This window comes from Brassica oleracea, chromosome C2 (assembly GCF_000695525.1).
Source record: "Brassica oleracea var. oleracea cultivar TO1000 chromosome C2, BOL, whole genome shotgun sequence".
In the NCBI taxonomy this organism is placed as follows: domain Eukaryota; kingdom Viridiplantae; phylum Streptophyta; class Magnoliopsida; order Brassicales; family Brassicaceae; genus Brassica; species Brassica oleracea.
The window spans coordinates 3,293,983-3,304,806 of NC_027749.1; the positions used below are offsets into that span (position 1 = coordinate 3,293,983).

Sequence of the window (10,824 nt, forward strand, 5' to 3'; positions counted from 1 at the left end):
TTTTAATTTTTTGTCAATTAATTTAGTAAAACTTCATAATACTCCATAAATTGGTGGACTAACCACTATGAAATCGCTATTTTCTAGAGAAACGAAGACAACAAAAGTTCCAAACTTCTTTGAACTTCATCATATGTTAGTAAATGATGCAACTATGCATTAAAACAGAATTTTCACATTTTTGAATTTTTTTCAAAATCTATATGTTAACCCCAACGAAAATATTGAATTTTTCGGTAAATACTCTATATACTGAAACTTATGATCTTTAGTGTTGTTTTAAAATTTATAAACAAATTCTACATTTGTATTAATGTATATTAAACTCTCTTCCATGGTACATGGACATCGTTTTAATTTTTTGTCAATTAATTTAGTAAAAATTCATAATACTCCCTAAATTGACAGACTAACCACTATAAAATCGCACTCTTTAGGAAAACGGAGACAACAAAGGTTCCAAACCTCTTTGACCTTCATCATATGTTAGTGAATGAAGTAACTATGCATTAAAACATAATTTTTATATTTTTGAATTTTTCTCAAAATCTATGCCCGTACGAAAATATTGAGTTTTTCGGTAAATGCTCTATACACTGAAGCCTATGATCTTTAGTGTTATTTTAAAATTTCTAAACACATTCTAAATTTGTATTAATATATATTAAACTCTATATCATGGTACATGGACATCATTTTAATATTTTTTCAATTAATTTAGTAAAACTTCATAATACTCCATAAATTGGTCGATTAACCACTATAAAATCGCTATTTTCTAGAGAAATGGAGACAACAAAAATTCCAAACCTCTTTGAACTTCATCATATGTTAGTGAATGATGCAACTATACTCTAAAACATTATTTTAATATTTTTGTTTTTTCCTCAAAATCTATATGTTAATCCTTACGAAAATATTGAATTTTTTTAGGTAAATGCTCTATATACTGAAGCCTATGATCTTTAGTGTTGTTTTAAAATTTATAAACAAATTCTACATTTGTATTAATGTATATTAAACTCTCTTCGTTTTAATTTTTTTCAATTAATTTAGTAAAACTTCATAATACTCCTTAAATTAATAGACTAACCACTATAAAATTGTTATTCTCTAGAAAAACGGAGACAAAAAGGTTCCAAACCTCTTTGACCTTCATCATATGTTAGTGAATGATGCAACTATGTATTAAAACATAATTTTCATATTTTTTGAATTTTTCTTAAAATCTATGTGTTAACAACCCCTACGAAAATATTGAGTTTTTCGGTAAATGTTCTATATACTGAAGCCTATGATCTTTAGTGTTGTTTTAAAATTTATAAACACATTCTACATTTTTATTAATGTATATTAAACTCTCTTTCATGGTTCATGGGCATTGTTTTAATTTTTTCTCAATTAATTTAGTAAAACTTCATAATACTTTCTAAATTAGTAGAGTAACCACTATAAAATCACTATTTCTAGAGAAACGGAGACAACAAAAGTTCCAAACATCTTTGACCTTCATCATAAATTAGTGAATGATGCAACTATGCATTAAAACAATATTTTTATATTTTTGAATTTTTCTCAAAATCTAAGTGTTAACCCTATAAAAATATTGAATTTTTCGGTAAATGCTCTATATACTGAAGCCTATGATATTTAGTGTTGTTTTAAAATTTCTATGAAAATATTGAGTTTTTCGGTAAGCTCGTAGATCATTAATAAAGGTGACCTATAAGAGACATGAGTCTGAAGATAGCTTTATAAAATATGAAAAATAAACAAAATTCATGTGGTCATAAAACAGAAACAGAAAATAGAAACTCATGTGGTACCGCATGATAATTCTTCATGTAATCTACCTAGCCGTTGGGCTGACTTCAGTACCGAAGGTCAACCTCACTTCTATAGAACTCTTTAAGTTCATGTCTATACTTGCTCCCCCCTTTGAATTTTCAGCGGCATGACACTCGTTTAATCCAATAACAACTTGAGACATGGTAGGTCTTCTTGCTGAAGAAGGATTTAGACAACACATTGCTAGTTCCACAGCCTTCCACACAGAACCAGAATCATAGTCTCCATTTAGAGTTGGATCCATAATGCCTATGATGTCTCCTTTTGTAAGCATTAACCCTACCCATTCTGCTATATGTATTTTTGCGCGCCTTTGGTCAATCACAGGTCGGTTTGTGATAATCTCCAACAATACAATCAGTTTGTTCTATAGTATGTGGAAAATGAATTAGAAGATTTATACAGTTTTCTTTCCCATTTAAGAAAGTGAGAAGTTCTGAAGTTGTTATACTTAGGATCTAGATATCCAGGAGTTCCAACAACATCTGTTGACACATGAGTTTCACCTTTGGTAGGAAATAACCTTGAAAGCCCAAAATCAGCAAGTTTCGCCTCAGAATCTTCATTCAACAAAATATTTGTTGTTTTGATGTTTCTATGAACCATTGGTGGTCTGCATCCATTATGCAAATACTCGAGTCCTATGCAACACAATTCAAAAGTAAAAATCTGATGAAATCGAAGAGGAACAAACATAAGAAAAAAACAATAGACATATTCAATATATAAACTAACCATGTGCAGCCTCGATGACTATTTTTAGTCTAGTTCCCCAACTTAAAATAAAGCCGTTACATGTTCCTGTGTTTTAAATGAAGAGATGGATATGTTAGTCTTATAACATTTTTTTTTTTTTTTGTTCAAACCTTACTTAAATAGAAATCGGGGACATGAGTTACTCCAGCGAAGGAGGTACAGAAAAAGAGTACAAGGCTGCTTTAGCTATTCCATCAGCAGTAATATTACTTAGTCTAGGGACAAATTTAAAACCGATAGAGGTAAAGGATCTACTCAACGGACTGATCCTTGAGAAGAGAGACAAGACATTTGGAGTCTGAAAAGACCACCATGTCTTTGAAGTTTGATGCAATAGCATCCTTTAGAGCTTCCTTTAGGGCCCATGCTTCAGCAGCCAGAGCTGATGCTACGAAGGGGCGGTGAGCTGATCCCTGCTTGCAGATTCTTTCTGATCCACCCTGGAAGCACCAGCCCAATCCACTATTTCCTGACTCCTTGTCCTAAGCTGCGTCAGAGAAACATTGTATAACAGAAGGAGAGACAGCAAGGTCGGTGGGATGGAGCGGTAGCGTCATCGTTCGGTTTGGTAAAGCCTTTGGTAAGTTAGCTTCTTGCCATTCGCGAGCTAGGCAAGTAGCTCTCACCAGGACTTCATTTTCTGTGAACATCTTATCCTCAAACAAGTGTTGGTTCCTACTCGTCCACAGCGACCACAACAGCCACGGGTACAAAGGAACAGAGACACCACAAGGTGGGAGATTGATGATATTCCTGCAAAGAGTCAACAAATCTTCCAAGAAGTTGCAATTCATAAGAGATGGTTTATTTAGCGTAGGCAAAGTGTCCCAAATCCTTGAGGCAAAAGGGCATTGAAAGAACACATGCATCTCACTTTCTAAAGCACCACATCTTTTACATGTTCCAGTTACCGTCATACCTCTTCGGAGGAGGGCTTCTCCAACTGACAGTGACTTGCTTTTGAGTTTCCACAGGAACTGCTGGACTTTAGGGGAACATTTCACATTCCAAATGCTTTTGCGCCAGTCAAAGGATACAGCTCCTTGCCCTGCCACATTTACTTTGGCGAGTGCATAACCTGATTTTGTGGAGTAGTTTCCGGACTTCTCAGGCAGCCAGACAATTTCATCTTCCATCGCCATTGAACTTAGAGGCAGCTTGAGAATCTGGGCTTCATGGTGAGGTAATAAGAGTCTGATAGCTTCCACATTCCATTCCTTTGTGGTGTGATTGATCAGGTCTTGAACTAGGTGGTTTTGTGTTTCTGCAGTTGGAGGGCCGACAGGGCGTTGGGGTTGGTCACAGGAAACCCAACAGTCTTGCCAGACATTGATTCGGTTTCCACTTCCAACCACCCACCCGAGACCCTTCTTTAACACTTCTCTACCTGCCATAATACCTCGCCAGCCATGAGAGGCACTATCTGATACTGAGCAGTTTAGGATGTTCGATGAAGTGCAGTACTTTCCCAGCAAGGTTTTTCCCAGCAGTGAGTCAGGCTCTTTAATCAATCGCCAAGTAAGCTTAGCCAAGAGAGCGTCATTAAAAACTTCAATTTCTCTGAATCCGAGTCCACCAGCCGACTTTGGGAGTGTCATTTTGTCCCACGAAACCCAACACATCTTCCTAAGCTCCGGTTTTATATCCCACCAGAATCTTGTGAGGACGGACTGGATCTGTTTGCAAAGTGATCTCGGGAGTTTGAAACATGACATGGTGTAAGCCGGCATAGCTGCTAGAACAGCCTTCAGTAGAACCAACTTTCCTGCGCTAGACAGGAACCTCCCCGTCCAGCTATGAGCTCTTTGTTTTATCCGGTCGACAATGGAGGCGAAGATGTCTCGTTTCTTCCTTCCAAAGTGCTCGGGCAGCCCTAAGTACTTTCCAATTCCTCCCTCATTATTGATATTCAGAGACTGCTTCACTCTGATTTTTGCTTCCGGGTGGGTCTTTGAAGAGAAGGTTATGGCAGATTTGGCTCTGTTGATAACTTGTCCCGAGGCTCTTTCATATTTATCCAAAATCGACACCAAGGCTTGACAGCTTGAAGCGTTCGATTTACCAAAAACATGGTATCATCCGCGAAGAGGAGGTGATTTATAGGCGGACAATTGCGAGCCACCTTGATTCCCGGGAGAGTACCGTCATTTTGAGCTTTTATACATAGACCCGAGAGGACTTCTGTGCAAAGGATGAACAGATACGGAGAGAGCGGATCTCCTTACCTTAGTCCTCTAGCCGGAACCACTTGTCCTTGGGGTGCGCCGTTTATCAGAAACGAGTAAGAGACCGACGTCACACACTCCATGATCCATTTCACCCACATGTCGTGGAAACCCAATCGCAGCACGACTTCTTGGAGAAAGCCCCATTCTATCATGTCATAAGCCTTGCTCATGTCCGTCTTAACCGCCATAGAGCAGTGTTTCTTCGCCTTCGACTTTCGCAAGAAATGTAGTATCTCGTGGGTAATCAAGACATTATCGGAGATGGCACGTCCAGGGACAAAAGCTGACTGATGTGGCGATATGAGCTGTTGGAGGTGTGGCTGAAGTCTCTTTGTCAAGATCTTTGCTATGATTTTATAGTGCGTGTTACACAGCGCTATAGGCCGATAGTCCGCGACTTGTTTCGCACTCAAGGTCTTGGGAATGAGGCGCACATGTGTTTCATTCATCCTTCTTGGCATGGCAGAGGATTCAAAAAAAGACCGGATGTCCCGGGAAACATCTTCTCCTATTATATCCCAAAAGGATCGGTAAAACCCCGCCGAGAAGCCATCCGGCCCAGGAGCTTTGTCAGAATGGATAGAGAAGACAGCAGTTTTTTATCTCTGCAAGGCTCGGAATAGCAGTAAGCTGTTCGTTAGCTTCATGTGAGACTCGCCTATCTATGGCCTCATGAACCACCTGTCGCATATCTGTCTATCTCGAGGTGAAGAGGGACTGATAGAAGGAGACGAAGGTGTTGACTATTCCATCTTCTTCAAACACTGCAGCACCAGATTCATCTTCAATAACAGCGAACTTATTCTTGGCCCTTCTTCCTCGAGTTACCGCGTGGAAAAAACTGGAATTTTTATCCCCACAACTCAGCCATTCGATCCTACTTCTTTGGCGCCAATACTGCTCTTCCTCACTGTAGGCGTTTTGCAGTGCTAATTTCAGGGCACTGATGGCGTGAGTATCTGGTTAGCTCGAGGAGAGGGCCTGCTCCAGCAAAATTTGGTACGAGATGATGCTTGCCTTGCTGTTAGCGTTTTTCTCTTTTACCCAAGCCATGAGATTTTGTCGGATCCTATTGATCTTGGTAAGCACCGAGTCTGTAGCGTTAGCATTCCAAGCTTTATCCACCAGGTCTCGAACTTCTGGTTTATCTCTCAAGCTCCTATCAAACCGGAACATACCCTTTTTCTTCTTGAGGTTCTGGTCGAAATGGGTGAGTATTGGCCGGTGATCAGAGCCCTCGAATTTGAGGTATTCACTTCTTCCAGCTGGGAATAGTTCCATCCAAGCAATATTGGCCATGGCTCTATCAAGACGGGACTGAATGAAATGTGAATAACACACTCCTCTCCAAGATAAGGAGTTTCCTGAATACTGGAGGTCAATCAGCCCGTTCTGTGATACAAAGTTACGGAACGATAAGAAGGAACCCTCCCATCTGAGTGGGCCGCCAACCTTTTCCGAATTATCCAGTAAATCATTAAAATCAACTGTGACCAGCCATGCTTCTTTTCGTTGAAGCCCAATAAGGGAAATAGATTCCCAGAATTTAGGTTTGTCCTCTTTGTTCGGGGCTCCATAAATATAGGAAACAAAGAAGGTTTTCTGATTAACTTGAATCTTTGTGTCAATGACATTTGCAGAAGAAAACAACACTTCTAGCTGTGAGGATAAGACCGCCACTCAATCCCACAGGCGGGACAGTGTAATGATTAACAAAATCAGACCCTCTGAACATACGTAACACCTCTTCATCTGATCTCTTGGTCTCCATTAGAAACATTAAGTCCGGCGATTTTTATATTTGAACTCGTTTAGACGCCGAACTGTCAGGTCGCTTCCAATACCTTGACAGTTCCAGCTCATACTCACTAAGGAAGAGGTTTTGGATCGGCCCGAAAACCCGATCCTTTCCTTGTGATAGCTGGGATGATGGTGGTCTGCGGTTGAGCCAAGGAGCCCTGAGCTTGGCCTTGAGTAGTCCTCGCTGATGAGGATGAAGATCTCCCCCCCCCTCGCACTAGATCAGGTAGCAGTTAGTCTTATAAAATATGTTCTTTTAAATCTCCATTAGCCATGTATTCATAAATGAGAGCCAAGTTATCTCCTTCGTCACAATATCCAACAAGACTGACCAAATTCTTGTGATGTACTCTAAGAAGAAGTTCTACCTAAACACCAAATCATAGTTCAATTTTTTTTTGTTCTTAGTGAGAGTTGAACCATTGATTATTTTTCTTAAAGTAGTGATGAGGGTGGCATTTTACCTCAGCTTTGAATTGTTTATATCCTTGAGATGATGAATGGGAAAGAATCTTAACAGCTACTTGTTCTGTACCATTCACAAAACCATGATAACAATTCTAAACCCTCCTTTCCCAAGGACTCGTTGGAAGTCATTTATCATTGTCACAACTTCTGAATAACTAAATCTTCTATTCTTCATCACTATTTGTGGTTGAGATGATCTACTATGTGATGCTTGCATATATGATGGTATTGTCCCTAGGATACAAGGCACAATTCCGATAATTAGTTTGATCTGTATGTATGTTTTGCATTTACACTTGAACTTATTTAATGATTGATACCTTCAACTTTTGATGCCTTTTTCTTTCTGAGAACAAGGAACATGACGATTGCAACTATAAGAACGGCTAGTGAGGCAATTGATGCAACCACCGGTACAACTGTACTCTTTTTCGTATGCCCATTCTCACCATTGTTCACACATGAATCAGCTGTGCAAAGAAGATGTGGGTTGTTGTCGACACTGAAATATGCGAGAGTTGTTAAAGATGCCAAATACATCACTCCGTGTGTTAACAGTCTTAAAGGAAACATAAAAATAGCTTACTTTAACTTCATTCCTTTTTTGTGAAGAAGTGAGGGAGGAACCGAGCCAGTGAAATTCTTACCACTTACGTCTCTGTTGGAGTATATAAAGTCAAAACATACGCAATTAATCCTTTTAGGAAAAAAATAAGCTTAACCAAAAGAAAAAGTCGAAATTGTAGTGTCTCATGAGAGTCTACATGACCAAGAGTGATTTTATGTGAGCTAGAAATTCAGGTATTTCTCCAGTCAAATTGTCATTTGACAAGTCCCTACATTTAACAAAGGAGAAAGATCAACCCATCAAATCTGATCCATTTCCAAAGGCTACATAATTTTTAGGCTTGGACAGCCGTGCATATATACTTACAATTTTTGAAGGTGAGTGAGATTTTGAATGGCGTGCGAGATGTTCCCAGTTAAGTTACTTGCAGATAAGTTTCTGAAGACATGAAGTATGAGATGTGTAGTTTGAAATTAATTTGATATGAACTATCTATCTATATATATATATATTATCTTATCTTACAAGGAAATGATTGTTGGTTGCATAGAGTAATTTGAGCTGTCGCAGTTTAGGCCATCCCACAAATACTCTTCGGGAACACACGGATCTCCTAGCCAACTTATTCTACTCAATCCATAAGTATCTTGAACATTCTTGATACCAGCAACTATCATTGTAAAGCTTGATGACATCACGAATCAACACACATAACGTAAAAACATTTGTAGATAAGATCAAATGTTTAAAATCTACATACCGTCATTGTCATTTGTCTCCATTTGCGGGAAATCAATGACAGTAAAAACCTCCATTGCATTAAGTAGAGGCGGAAGAGTTGATTTTAACGTCTTCGCAAGCTGCAAAATACATGCCCCTCCATCGCATTGCTTCGGTTTTATGTTGAGTCGTATGGTTTCGGCTTGTAATGGTTTAGGACTATAAGGTCCATATAAATATTTTCCATTCAGCTTGATATCAAATTCCCTCGTATCGTTGGCCCTTAGAGTCTGAATTTCTGCAAAGTACTACATGTAGGTGTAAAAATTTGCAGGAGGCTCAACGTCCCATGTAGCGTTTAATGTATCTTTCTCGTTTAGAGGTGTTGCGCCCGTCGCCATTACATGTTGTGGTAGTTTATTACTATTAGTAACGTTTACATTCAGAGTCGTTGTTACTTCTGCCCATGACTTCTCTTGCAAGTATGCATACCATTTTAATTTCTATCATAGATATCATCTGGATACCTGCCATCATTTGTGTTAAACCGAATTACTTAACAATACATCTTCTTCTGTTTGTGTTTTGCATCTTACAAACAAAAGAATATTTTTTTAAAAAAATAAAAGAGATTGAGCTTCTCATTGGAAAGAACACTAGTATCTATATATATAGATTTTTTTTTCTCCTCTTAGGCCGCCAGCTCATCAAGAGGATATCTAAAATTCTAACATCATCACTATAATTCTATAAAAAAAAATTTATTAACTATCCTGCTTTTAACAAAAAGGTTAAGTAGGGGTAACATCATCAGATATATTAACAAAATGGTTAATAACCCATATTTGTTTTAAATGATTAGTTATTTTTAAATCAACCAAATATTTGAATCACTTTTTGTCAACAAAAAATAATTCAAAAAATACATGATATAATTTAAAATACATAATAAAAAATTATAATAACACAAGGAGAAAAATCCCCAAAAACAATATAAGCAGGCGCAAGCTTACAACGATTAATAAAAATAATAAAAACCATAACCAAATATTAATACACAATAAAAGATTTTTTTTTTAAACATCAGTTCGGTAAACAAAAAATAGCATATAAAAAATTAAAAAATGAATTTTATGACAATCCATAATATAACTTAAGCTTGGTGAAAAGCTTACTCAACAAATAATAATTTTGAGAAAGTACATAAATAGTCTAAAAATACATAAATTTCAAAATGAAAAGAAAAAAATCCATTAAAATAAAAAAGGAATTCATCTATGATATTGTTTTTTTCATATTGATAAAATCCACAAAAGTGAAATAAAAAATCGTAAATAATCACACGTAATTTTTTTTTCCTTTGAAAACCCAACCAAAAACTAATACATAATCAAAACGTATATTTTAAAAAGTTTATTTGCAAAAGAAAAAATAAACAAGATTGAAAAAATAAACAATATTTTTTTCTATAAAAATACATAGTATAACATAAATTTTAAGAATATATAGGGAAAAAATCATAAGAAAAAAGTAGGAGAATTCATTTCTATAATTTATATGTATTTATATGTATCTTATCAATTTATATAATGTAATCTAGATATTTAATTATTTCTATAAACAAATTATGTTCATTCATTTATATTTAAGATGCGTAATTGTATGTTTGTAAACATAGATTAGATTTGATAATTCTATGAATAGTTTCCTTTTAAGAACTTGAATTAAATAAATAAAAAAATAAAAACCATCAACCAATCAAATTATAACAATTAATTGGAAAACTCTTCTATGAGCGACACGTCAGCATAAATCACTAAATTGACTTTTCAATTAATATATAGGAGGATAATAAACGATATTTCATTGAAACACGCATGAACAAGAGATATATCCGACAAGATTCCAAAAAGCTCAGGAGGCATCGATTTGGAGTTGACTGCACGGATTAGGTTGGATGAATTCGAAGCAAATTCCACCGAAGAAACCCCCAATTCATTAGCTTTGAACACAGTGCTAATCCTTCCACCACAAGAGCAGATGGGACGAAGTTTTGGGCCAGGGAAATATGTTAATTGATCATAGAATTTTCCCATTTAAAATGAAGATTATCATCAGAGAGTTAAAGTGCATATTTAACTTAACCTGAATTTTCAGTAGTTTTAAACTAATACAACTTTTCATATAAAATGAACTTCTTGTTATCATTTTGAATGCATGCACTATTACAATGAATGTGCATTACAATATAAATTAATGAGAATTAAATTTTACATGGAAAACATATTACTCGAAATTTTGTTAAACTTTATATACAAGTCTTAATTAATGGACGGATAATTTTTAAAGAAGTCTTATATTTTTTAGCATGTTTATAACAATACATGTTGGTGTATCAAATGTTTGATATAACAATTATCCATTACATATTATTTG

General features: G+C 36.3%; 1 pseudogene; it reads right to left on the bottom strand.

Annotated features, from left to right (window-relative positions):
• Positions 1 to 1,849: 1,849 nt before the first annotated feature.
• On the bottom strand, positions 1,850 to 10,484 carry LOC106323182 (annotated as a pseudogene).
• Positions 10,485 to 10,824: the final 340 nt, after the last annotated feature.